The sequence below is a fragment of the Bubalus kerabau genome, chromosome 3 (assembly GCF_029407905.1).
Source record: "Bubalus kerabau isolate K-KA32 ecotype Philippines breed swamp buffalo chromosome 3, PCC_UOA_SB_1v2, whole genome shotgun sequence".
Classification (NCBI taxonomy): Eukaryota; Metazoa; Chordata; class Mammalia; order Artiodactyla; family Bovidae; genus Bubalus; species Bubalus kerabau.
Genome location: NC_073626.1, coordinates 125,226,168 through 125,238,549, shown reverse-complemented (window position 1 = coordinate 125,238,549; position 12,382 = coordinate 125,226,168). Strand labels below are relative to the sequence as shown.

The 12,382-nt window shown below is 43.7% G+C and overlaps 1 protein-coding gene across 1 annotated transcript in view; it reads right to left on the bottom strand.

The window, feature by feature from the left end:
• The window catches only part of CFAP221 (cilia and flagella associated protein 221), a 127,494-nt gene extending 126,077 nt beyond the window's left edge, over positions 1 to 1,417 (bottom strand). The window contains exon 1 of the mRNA XM_055572896.1: positions 1,307 to 1,417. The gene's annotated coding sequence lies outside the window, so the exon portion shown is untranslated. The remainder of the gene's footprint in view (positions 1 to 1,306) is intronic.
• Positions 1,418 to 12,382: the final 10,965 nt, after the last annotated feature.

The following is a 12,382-nucleotide window of genomic DNA, read 5'->3' as shown; positions in this document are numbered from 1 at the left end:
CTTTCCAAATTTGCTTGTGCTGGGTCTTCACTGTGGCTCGAAGGCTTCTCCAGTTACTGCACCTGGGCTTGGTTGCCCTGTGGCATATGGGGTCTTAGTTCTCTGATAAGAGATCAAACCCAAATCCCCTGCCTTGGAAAGCAGACTCTTAAGCCCTGGATCACCAGGGAAGTCCCAAACAGGACTCTTCTTTTTGAGATTTCTCCGATTCAGTTTCTTAGATGAATGTGACCATGAAACCCTTTAACACTGGGAGATACTGGCATAATGAGTCATCTTCCTGAGCCCCTCTGTGGGGAGAGGATGTGGAAAGCCACAGACCTCCTCCCCCGCCACTGGGCGCCTTCCTAGGAGCTCCGTTCTAGGACACCGGATCCCAGCTCATGTCACACCTTTTGGCAGATTTGCCTTGGGAGTCTGATCCTGCCCTTCGACGTTCTTTAGCAATTACTGCCTTTACTGCTCCTCTGGTGTTAATCACGTATTGCCTTGTGGTGACACTTTACAAATCCCACATGTCTGTATCTTCCACAGCTAAGTCTCTAAACTTGGGGGCTGCTCAGTGAAGCCCCTGAAATTGGATGTAAAATCATATGTGGATTTTTATGTGCCTTTTTGTGTGTGTGTGAAGGCTCATAGTTTTAGATTCCTTAAAGACTACAATATCAAGCAAAATACACTGACCATACCGAAGAAATGTTTAATAATCACTTTCTGAAACAAGTTTCTCCTTTCCCCTCACGGCCCATCCCCCTTCACTGGCATGGCTGAGGGTGCCCACTCCTCAGAACAGCCTCCATCTCTCCCGCCAATCGCTCCTTCAGCCTCGCTTCCTCCAACTTTCCTCCAGCCCTCCTTCCCTTCCAACCGTTCAACATCTACCCCGGTTCACTCTCCAGCCCTCTTCCTTCAAATTCCCTGCCTCTACTTCAGGGCGGCACAATAGCCAAACGGTTGTCACCCGACTCCTATCTTAGGTCCCTCACCTCCAAGGTGAACTGTCCCCCTTCGTACGTCCTCCCCACTCCCTCCCCAGGCAACCTTGGTTTCGGGCCCCAAGCTCTGCGGAGCAGTCCCTTTCATCCCTGCCAAAGGCCTGCTCCCCTCAGCGCCCCTTTACTCCAGCCCCTGCCCAGAGCACGGTCTACCCCTGACCCAGGCGCCACCCTTATCCTTATTTCACCCCTTGGGCCCTACCTCTCCTCCGCCCCCGCCCAAGTTGACTTGCGGCTGGACACCCTCCCGGGGTTCAATTCGCTCGCCCCCGACCCCGCCCCGCCCCAGCCTTAGGTCCCAGGCCGCTCACCCCAGAGCGGGTTCCCGGGCTGGAATCCGCGGGCGCAGCCACCTTCCCAGGGCGTCGCCATGACGACGCGGACGCTCCCGGGGTCGCGGCCGGACGCGACCAAACTCGCCTGGGACGTAGGGGAGGAACCCGGGCTGCCGCCGGTCGAGGTCTGAAAGTGGTGGGTCAGTTCTGGAGACTTAGAGCAGTCTCTGGAGTCTGAGTAAGAACAGAGAGAGCGACTTATAGTGTGCGAATTGCCAAGGAATTCCCAAAGAGAGACACAAACATCTGGGCACCTTGAGAGGAGTTGGTGGGGCTTACCACTCTCGGTGAGTGGCGCTTCCCCGAGGGCAATTCAATCCTCGATTCCGTACTGTGATACAGTTCATTCTACACTTATTATTATGATAAGTTTCAAATTTCAAACATATACAAAGCCAAGCAGAATAGTATGGTGAATCTTCAACACCAACGCACAACAATTATCAACTTATCCCTACCTTTCCTCTACTCCCTGTATTTTTTTTTTTGAAGGAAATCCCAGACATTATAATGTCATCCCAGACACCAATCCCAGTATCAGTCATAAATATTTCAGAATATACCTCCAAAAGATAAGGAGCCCATTAAAAAATATAACCGCAATCAGTACCTAAAACATTATGTAATTTCTTAGCAACTTCAAATACTTGGTACTCAATTTTCATAAACGTCGTATTTTTTGAGTTTGAATCACAGTTCAAATAAAATCCACATATTATAATAAACTGATATGTTCTTTAGGTCTCTTTTTATCAGTAGATAATCCCTCCATATCTTTTTATTGTTGTTGCAATTTATTCATTGAAGAAACTGTTTCTGTCCTGATAATGATATTTAGGGATGATAAACCATGAAACTGGACCAGCTCCCCAGACCTCCTGCTCTGTTTACTTCACTCTGCTCACCCACGGACATTATTCCTTACACTGATAGCTCAGGTTTCTCTTCCTAGGATCGGTCCTTGTCTTGCTCCCTCCATGTATGAGGTGTCACTTGCTCCATGTTATTTGTTGCTTCATGGTGATAAGAGATTGTCATACGAATCCAATAAGGATACCTGCCTTTCCCACACCTTCATCACCTGTGCTGCATGTGCTTTTGTCCTGACCTCCAATATTCACCTTTCCCATCTTCCCATTCTCCAACTCCATCATCCCTGATTAAAAATAAAAAATCTACCCATCTTTCAAGGCTCTCACTAGAGATGGTGTATCTGCTCTTGGCCTTAACCCTCCAGACCAGAAGGGCTGTTTCCTTTCTCTGGGCTCCCATTCAGTTTGTTCTGTCATCCTTGTCACATTTTTTATATGCTAAACCCATCATTATATGTGTGTTTTAAGCTCCAAAATTCTTAAGAGGAGAAGACTATCCCTTATCTTTGCATCTCCCACAGCCCTTGGAGCAGGCCTTTGTTCATAGTGATTACCCAGTAACTGTTGGCTAAGTGGGTAAAAAAAAATTCACTTGCTTATTTTGTAGATTGCTTTAGTTCTTTCTGTTTTGTTGCCCTCAAAAGTTTGTCGGTTTCAGAATAAGTATTGTTTCCCATATCCTTGACTTTTCCACCTGAGCTCATCAAATGCTTATCTTCATACACTTTAAAAAATATATATTTATGTATTTGGCTGTGTCAGGTTTTAGTTGTGGCACACGGCACCTTTCATTTTAGCAGGTGGGCTTCTCTCCCGTTGTGGCGCACAGGCTTAGTTGCCCTGTGGTATGTGGGGTCTTAGTTCCCCCACCAGGGATTGTACCTTCATCCCTTGCATCCCTTGCATCCCTTCCAATGAAGGCAGATTCTTAACCACTGAGCCACCAGCAAACTCCCTCTATGTACTTTTTAATGAGTATTGGATAACATTTTTAAAATTTCCCCTTGAAAAAAAAAATAAATAAAATTTCCCCTTGTTTTTAAATAAATTTGCCAAATTCTCTATTTTATATGTTAAGATAGCTAGATATGGATATAGATATAACATATATTCTCTCTACAGTCAATTAGCCAAACTGCATATTATTGTGTAGTATTTACTATTGGTCATCTGCCTCCACTGTCTTAAAATCAGAACCCCAGCCTTGCTAAGGTTTCTCCCTAATCCCTACTTCCCTAGATCCCACTTAGATTCTGATTAGTCTACACCAATCATGGAATTCCTAGTCCTCTTGCCCATGATTGATTTACGGTTGAGAATGTAACTCAGTTCTGGCCACAGAGACATCAGGGGAGGGCTTCTGGGGGACCTTGGAAAAAGACTTCCGTTCTCATAAGAAAAGAGGCATACAGCACCTTTCTCTTTCTGGACAGGGTGGTGTCCAGAAGTGATTCCTTGGAAGTGCAGCAGCTTCAGGGCCACACGGAACCCCCACGTGAGGGTGACAGTGAAGGTGGTGAGGAGGATAGCAGAATCGGAAGAAGAGAGTGAGACCCCATCTGGAGGACATCATCTCATCTCTTGACCGTTTGGCAACCAAACAACACTACTTTCTTTCCTTTTTTAAAAAAAGTTCATTCATTCATTTATTTTTGGCCACGCTGGATCTTCCTTGCTGCACACAGGCTTTCTCTAGTTGTGGCGAGCGGGGGCTACTCTTTAGTCGTGGTTGTGCAGGCTTCTCATGGTGGTAGCTTCTTTTGCGGCACAGTGCGGGCTCAGCAGTTGTGAAGCATGGGCTTAGTTGCCTTGTAGCATGTTGAATCTTCCTGGACCAGGGATCAAACCAGCGTTTCCTGCATAGGCAGGCAGATAACCACTGGACCACCAGGGAGGTCCCCATTACCTCTTTCAGCTGAAAACATTCTGACACAATGATTTCTAAACACTCACTATTCAAAAGTGTAAGCAATAGCACAGAAACTTACTAGAAACGCAGACTTTCAGGTCACCTCAGACCTTCCAAATCAGAATCTTCATTATAATAAGACCCCTCCACCCACCCTGTGCCAAGAGATTCATGGACACATTCAAGTCTGGGAATCACTGAACTGATGCCCTACAATTCTAGCTTTTCTAGATCATCAATTATATAGTCAATTCATTTATGTATTTCACATTTATTTCACTTAGCATTTGCAATGAGCAGAATACAAAGGTTTCCCAGCCTCTGCCAAACTTGTTCAGTCGTTCAGTCGTTTAGCTGTATCTGACTCTGTGACCCCATGGGCTGTAACAAACCAAGCCTCCCTGTCCTTCACAATCTCCTGGAGCTTGCTCAAACTCAGGCAATGGAATAGGTATGACAGGAGGCACGGAAGATTTTGCACAGGGGAGCCATGAATTTCCTTTCCTGAAACTCCTTGGTGGCTTCACATTGTACAGAAAATAAAACTCAAAATCCTTAACACAAACTTCGAGGTTCTGTAGGCCCTAAGTGCCCAGTCCAGTCCTGCCTGAATTTCTGACCTCAAAGTTCATAAAAACAGAATAAAATGGTTGTTGTTTCAAGCCTGCAAGCTCTGAAACAGATCTAGGTGCAGCAATAAATAATCGAAAACTTGCTCAGTCCTGCTCAGCCTGAGAATCCCTTCCTTAGAGGGAGCTAAGCCAGCTTTTCCTGGCTTCCCTCACTTAATCAGGTCCCACCCCACCATCCTGTCTTCCAGCCCAGGGTTCTCTCCCTTCAGTGCATTTTTCATAGTGTGTGATTCTAGACTGATGGCTTTCCATTTCTGACATCTGTCTTCCTAGACCATAAGTTCAATGAAGTTTGACTTGTTCACGACTGTATACTCATCACTTTGGATACTACCTGGTATATGGTGGGACCTCCAAAATATTCAGAGAATTAAGTAATTAATGAGTTATGCCAAGAGAGTTCTAAATTTATATATAATATTCATTTAGAGCATACATACATGTTTGGAATATAGGCAATATATCGTTATGGTTCAAAATTTAAAAAGTAAAAAATGTCCCTCTTACTCCTGTCCTTAAGCCACCAGTTTCCCTTTTCTAGAGGTAATCCATATTGCCAGATTCTTATTTATCTGTCAAGGCATATGCTATGCACGCATGCATGCTCAGTCACTCCGTTGTGTCTGACCTTTTGCTACCCTATGGACTGTAATCTGCTAGGCTCCTCCATCCATGGAATTTTCCAAGCAAGAATACTGGCACAGGTTGCCATTTCCTACTTCAGGAGATCTTCTTGATCCAGGGATCGAACACACGTCTCCTGAGTCTCCTGCATTAGCAGGCAGATTCTGTTCTACTGAGCCACCTGGGAAGCCCATGCTATGCATACACAAGCAGTTATATGTATGCTTGTATTTGTAAGCAATTCATCCCCTATTGAGAAGCCAAATTACTCATTCTTCTGTTTCCTTTTTTCCCCATTTACAAATAAATCTGAGTGATCATGAAACTGTATGCCACAGAGTTCGCAGAAGTTGATAAGTAACAGAAATCCTTGAACTTGTCTTGTAGAACAACAGATAAGGGAACAGTCTGTTAAAAAAACACTTTGCTTCTGCCTTCATTGATTTTGTTTGCTTTAGTTTCTTTTTTTCTTCCTCCTCCTCTTTCTTCCTTCCTTCCCTTCTTCCCTCCCTTGCTTCCTTTTCCTTTCTTCTCCCTGCCTTCCTTCCTCTCTTTAATCACACGCATTCTCAGCGTCACTGCCGCAGTTACTTGACAAGACCTTGGAGTCAGCTCCTGTCCTGTGTGAGCCAGCTGGGGCTGCTTGGGACCACTGATCCTAAAACTGGGCCTGTGTAGATGTCCTATGAATGGCCTTTTGTTTCTTGATAAATGCTGCAAAAAATTTTCAGCCACTTGTCATTCGACTTTGCTGTTAATGGTTTTTGGCTTGAAGAATTAAAAAAAAATTTTTTTTATCTTGTATTCATTATGTATTGTGCATGAGTGCTAAGTCACTTCAGAAGTGTTAGAAGTGTTAGTCACTTAGTTGCGTCCAACTCTTTGCAACCCCATGGACTGTAGCCTGACAGGTTCCTCTGTCCATGAGATTCTCCAGCCAAGAATTCTGGAGTGGGTTGCCATGCCCTCCTCCAGGGGATCTTCCCAACTCAGGGATTGAACCTGTGTTTCCTACAGCTCCTGTATTGGCTGGAGGGTTTTTACCACTAGCACCACTTGGGAAGCCCCCCATTAGCTATTGCTCCATAACAAATTACCCCCAAACTTAGTGACTTAAAATAACTACAATCACTTACAATCTCTCATGATTTCTGTGAGATAGGAGTTCAGACAAGGCATAGCAGAGATGGCTTGTTTTCTGCTCCATAAAGTCTGGGACTCCAGTTGGAAGACCCCGAAATTGGGGAGGCGGAACAGTTGGAAGGCATCAGCTGGCAGTTGATGCTAAAGCTGCCAGCTGCAAGTGTAGATGAGGAGCTTGGCCATTATACCCACAAGTGGCCTTAACTTCCTCATGATATGGTCTCTGGATTCCAAGGGCAAGTATCCCAAGAGAAAGCCAGGTTTAAGCTGTATTTCCTTTTAAAAACTTTTAAAATTGAAGTATAGTTAATTTACAATGTGTTAATTCAAGTGTACAGCACAGCAACTCAGATATATATGTGTATAAACTATATACATACAGGCTTCCCAGGTTTCCCTGGTAGCTCAGCTGGTAAAGAATCCACTTGCAATGCAGGAGACCCCAGTTCAATTCCTGGGTTGGGAAGATCCCCAGGAGAAGGGAAGGGCTACCCACTCCAGTATTCTTGGGCTTCCCTGGTGGCTCAGACAGTAAAAAATCCACCTGCAATGCTAGAGACCTGGATTCAGTCCCTGGGTTGGGAAGATCCCCGGAGGAGGGCAACCCACTCTAGTATTCTTGCCTGGAGTATCCCCATGGACAGAGGAGCCTGAGGGGCTACAGTCCACTGGGTTGCAAAGAGTTGGACACGACTGAGCAACTAAGCACAGCACAGTATAGGCTTCCCAGGTGGCGCTAGTGGTAAAGAACCCACCTGCCATTGCAGGAGATGTAAGAGACATTGTTTCGATCCCTGGGTCAGTAAGATCCCTGGAGGAGGGCATGACAGCCCACTCTAGTACTCTTTTCTGGAGAATCCCATGGACAGAGGAACCTGGCAGGCTATAGTCCATAGGGTTGCAAAGAGTCAAACATGACTGAAGCGACTTAGCACACATATATAAAGAATGCTGCTGCTGCTGCTAAGTCACTTCAGTCGTGTCCAAGTCTGTGTGACCCCATAGACGGCAGCCCACCAGGCTCCCCTGTCCCTGCGATTCTCCAGGCAAGAACACTGGAGTGGGTTGCCATTTCCTTGTCCAATGCACAAACGTGAAAAGTGAAAGTGAAGTCGTTCAGTCGTGTTTGACTCTTAGCGACCCCATGGACTGCAGCCTACCAGGCTCCTCAGCCCATGGGATTTTCCAGGCAAGAGTACTGGAGTGGGGTGCCATCGCCTTCTCCCATATAAAGAATATACATATATACATACTTTTTCAGATTTTTTTCCTTATAGGTTATTACAATATATTGAGTATACTTCTTTGTACTATACAGTAGGTTCTTGTTGGTTATCTGTTTTATATTTAGTATCATATTTACTTTAATCTCAATCTCCTCATTTATCTATCCCCCACTCACTAGCCTTTTTGGTTACTATGTTTGTTTTCTATGTGGGTTTGTTTCTCTTTTGTAAATATGTTCATTTGTATCATTTTTTCATGTTCTGCATATAAGTGATATAAGATATTTGTTTTTTTCTGACTTACTTCATTTAGCATGATTATCTCTAGGTCTTTCCATATTGCTGTAAATGGCATTATTTCATTTTTTATGGCTAAATAATATTCCTCTATGTGTATATGTGTGTGTATATTTCACATCTTCTTTCTTCATTCATCTGTCAATGGATATTTAGATTGCTTACATGTCTTGGCTATCATAAACAGTCCTGCAATGAACATAGGGGAGCATGTATATTTTCATTTTAATTTTGTCCGGATATACGCCCAGGAGTGAAATTTCTGGATCATATGGCAACTCTATTTTTAGTTTTTAAAGGAACCTTCATGCTGTTCTCCACAGTAGCTGCATCAATTTACATTCCCATCAACCATGTAGGAGGGTTCCCTTTTCTCCACACCCTCTCCAACATTTTTTATTAATAGATGTTTTAATGATGGCTATTCTGACTGGTATGAGGTGGTACTTCACTGTAATTTTGATTTGCTTTTCTCCAACAATTAGCCACATTGTATTTCCTTTTATGACCCAGACTTGAAAGTTGTTCAGCATCACCTCCTTATTCTGTTGAGTCCATTACCAAGGTGCATTCAGGTAAGAAGAGGGAATGTAGGTCCCCCCTTTCCATGGAGATAGGCCAGCATCTTAAGATCATTCTCTGTTCCTCTGGCCGCAAATGTGAATATTAGCTTATAGAACTACTGTAGCTGGCTTGCTACCAGCTTGAGGTTCTCCAGATTAGAAGAGGGCAAAGCCAAGAGAACCACAGGCAAACAGAACCTGAGCAAGATTTGGTCCACCCTGAAGCAGGCTCTGTCTCTGAACTCAGTCATGGGAGCCAATACCCAGTCTTATTGCTGCTTTAGCCCCTTTGACCTGGTTTGACTATTATCTGCAGCCACATGCATCTTAATTGGTTGGTACATCTAGACAATTTAATTGTGCTGAACTATTTTCAACCTCATGGCAATGCTGAAAGATTGGTATTATTTTTTCCATGATACAAATGAGGAAATTGAGGCTTAAAGTGCTCAAGTAACTTGCCCAAGGTCACCCAGCTAATTGATGACTAAGTCAGGATTTGAATCCAAGTTTGTCTGTTGCCAACACTTTTTTTCTGTGTGCCAAGCCAAACTGCCTTAGTAGGCAGAAAAGTGGGGAAGCCTCTGGGAGGCCAGGGTGTACCTGACCTTTCTTTATTCCATCCAGTGAAGATAAGGCTTGAAGAGCACTAGCAACACTGTCTTTCAGATGCGGTTTTATTTGTTCTCTTTTATTTGATCTGTTTTAATGCTAATATTTCATACAAATATTTAAAAGGATGCTGACAAATGGAGGAGGAAAACAAAAGTAAAGTAAAAACAGCTTTCTTGAAAAAGCCAGCCCCCATTTCCAGAGTAAACAGTGAACCTGAGTCATAAAAACCTCATTAAAAAGTCAGTGTTATACCTTTGTACTTCAGCACTGAATAGGAAATCATGCTGGCCCCATTATTTATGGCTCATCAATAATGCATTAGCTTGACTCTCAGAAGAGCTCACACGCAGAAGAGAACAGACCTTTTTGTTTGGTTTATTGAGCAGCTGAAGGGGCAGAGCAAGTTCGTTTCATTGGTGTAGTCATTAGGGAAGGCTTAAACCTGGACCCCCAAGCACAGTCAACTCCTCACCCTCTCATCCCACCCTCACCCCGCCCCCAAAGCAGTCCTTGCAACTCACGTATCACATCCCTGGGAAGCTGCCATAAGTCCATGCAGGGCTCTTTTTGTTATAAGTGACAGAAAAGAATTTAAAGGTTAAAGAAAGATTTTAAAAAATTATCCATCTAAGAGAACTACACTCAATACCCTGTGACAAAACAAAATGGAAAAGAATATGAAAAGGAAATTGAGTCACTTTGTTGTATAGCAGAGATTAACACAATATAAGTCAACTGTATTTCAATAAAATTTTAAAAATTAATGAAAATTATCTATGTAGCTCTCTATCTGCCTATCTGTTCATCTCTCTCTCTCTAGCTACCTATCTATAATATTTATCTGTCTGCCTATCTATCTATGTATCTATTTATCTATCTGCATGTCTATCTATCCATCGAGGCTCCCATCATGGCTGCATGCATGCACAACAGGATGGTTTCTTTTTCCTTGGATCTCTTCACAACATTTGAAAGTCTGCCATCATGCCATGAGCTTCAGCATCTTCTGCCATCATGTAAGTTTTGTTGGTGCCACTCCTAGCGGCCCCTCTTCAGTTGTGTGCCCATCTGCCAACCATTCACTGTGGTTAATTGGTGGGGGTGACTCTCCTTGCCTGGGTCTGGGTCATGTGCTCACACCTGAGCTGTTGGTGGTGAAAGCCCCACCCAAACCACATGGTCTGAGTGGGGATAGATAAGGGAGCTCTTTGTCTCAGAAGAAGAGGTAATGGTGGCTGACCATATATAACCATAGGTTGAACCTTGTAAAATCATCAATATCCAAATGTATTGATAATTTACCAACAAAAATGATGACCGAAGGACTCGGCCTAATACATTAACCCTCAAGGCTTACTCTAGTCCCTGAGTATAGGCTCCCATAGAATTTACCCCAATAGACCAAACCTACCATACATATGGACACAACTAAGTGACTGAGTAACAACAGCCATGCAGGCTATGGTCGCTTACTTCAGTCAGCCAGGTTTGTTAAACGTGTGCTTGGGCGAACTTCTGAAGTCTTGACCACCTCAGTTGTCTTTCTGGGCCTCCTGGGAGGGGTGCAATCACAGGGCTCCATGCAAACAATTTCCACAGGCCTGTATGGGTCTGGCATAGCACCTGAAACAGAGCAGGTGCTCAATGAATAAGCACTGAATGGATGTGCTTAATTACTTTCTCCAACAAGTGTTTATTGCTATTGGAAACATGCAGGAGATTATATATATATATATATCCTAATTTCTTGTTGAAGTAGTAAACAATGTCTCCAGCCAACCAGGTAACCCCTCTCCACAAAATGAAGAAACTAATAAATCAGTGTTTTTATTGAGTGTGCATGAAACCAGACTCTGATGCACATCACTGGCTTCTGATGGCAAAGACAAGTAGAAATTTTACCCTTTCAGCCAGAAACACACACAATCATTCACACACATGCTAATTGTCTTTACCAAAGGAAAAACAAAACTTCTCTGATCTTTTTGACAAGCTGGAAAATTACAACTTGGAGTCAAGCATGTTGGCTGAACTCCCACAGTATTAGGAAGACAGGGCACCATTCTCCTGGACAATCATGTTTCAAAGAGGTTTCAAGTTCTTCAAGAAAGATGGTCCTGGGATGCAAAACTGGAAAGAGGCTTATTTAGGTTTTATAAAGATTTACATACATCTCAGAGACAGAGGGGATTTACAAGTTTTCTAAGGGAAAAGCTGAAGGAAAAGGGAGAGAAGAAAAGCTTTCTTTCTCTTTTGACACTAGGGAAATTTTTATATTTCATTTTGATGTGGGGTGGGGGAGAAATTTTATTCTTACTCCTCTTCCAGGTTCAATGGCTGACGCCTGAAATCAATCTGACAAGACAGATTAACAAGAGAAAAAGTTTTAATTGCCCAGATAGGCACAGAATTTCACATGGAAATTTCACAGAGCCCAGGAAGCAGCAAATGACTGAGGTTTCTACACTCTTTTAGGCTAACAAAGAAGTGGTTTGGGGGCTCCTGGGTGGGGGAGGCAAGCTGGAAAGGAGATGGGGGAGCTGGATGGTAAAAGGGCTCCCCTTGTGCCCTGCTGTGCAGGTTAGACTCTTGAAGGTATAAAGAGCAGTTCTCTTCCTCTCCTCTCCTGTACAAATGAGTCCTTTTGTAAAGGAAATTTCCATTTCTTAAAAGTCTCCTTTACAAAGGGGCACTTTTGTACTTTACATTTTGGCATCTCTGGGGAGGTGAAGAGCTTTTCCTGTACCTGCTGGTTCTCAGTTGCCTTTGGCTCAAAACAATACTTATGCCAAAGTGGCATCTTTTGGCTAACATTCAGTATTTAGCCATATATTCTGCCTCCCTGGGGTGATAAAGACTATCTGTATGAAGCAGTAGAGAACAAGTTACCCTGGAACCAAATACATGATCTCCCATCCTTAGGGTAACTTAAAATTTTTTACTGAAGTATAGTCCTGAATATTCATTGGAAGGGCTGATGCTGAAGCTGAAGCTCCAATACTTTGGCCACCTGATGCGAAGAACTGACTCATAGGGGAAGACCCTGATGCTGGGAAAGATTGAGGGCAGGAGAAGGGGATGACAGAGGATGAGATGGTTGGATGGTATTACCAACTTGATGGACATGAGTTTGAGCAAGCTCTGGGAGTTGGTGATGGACAGGGAAGCCTG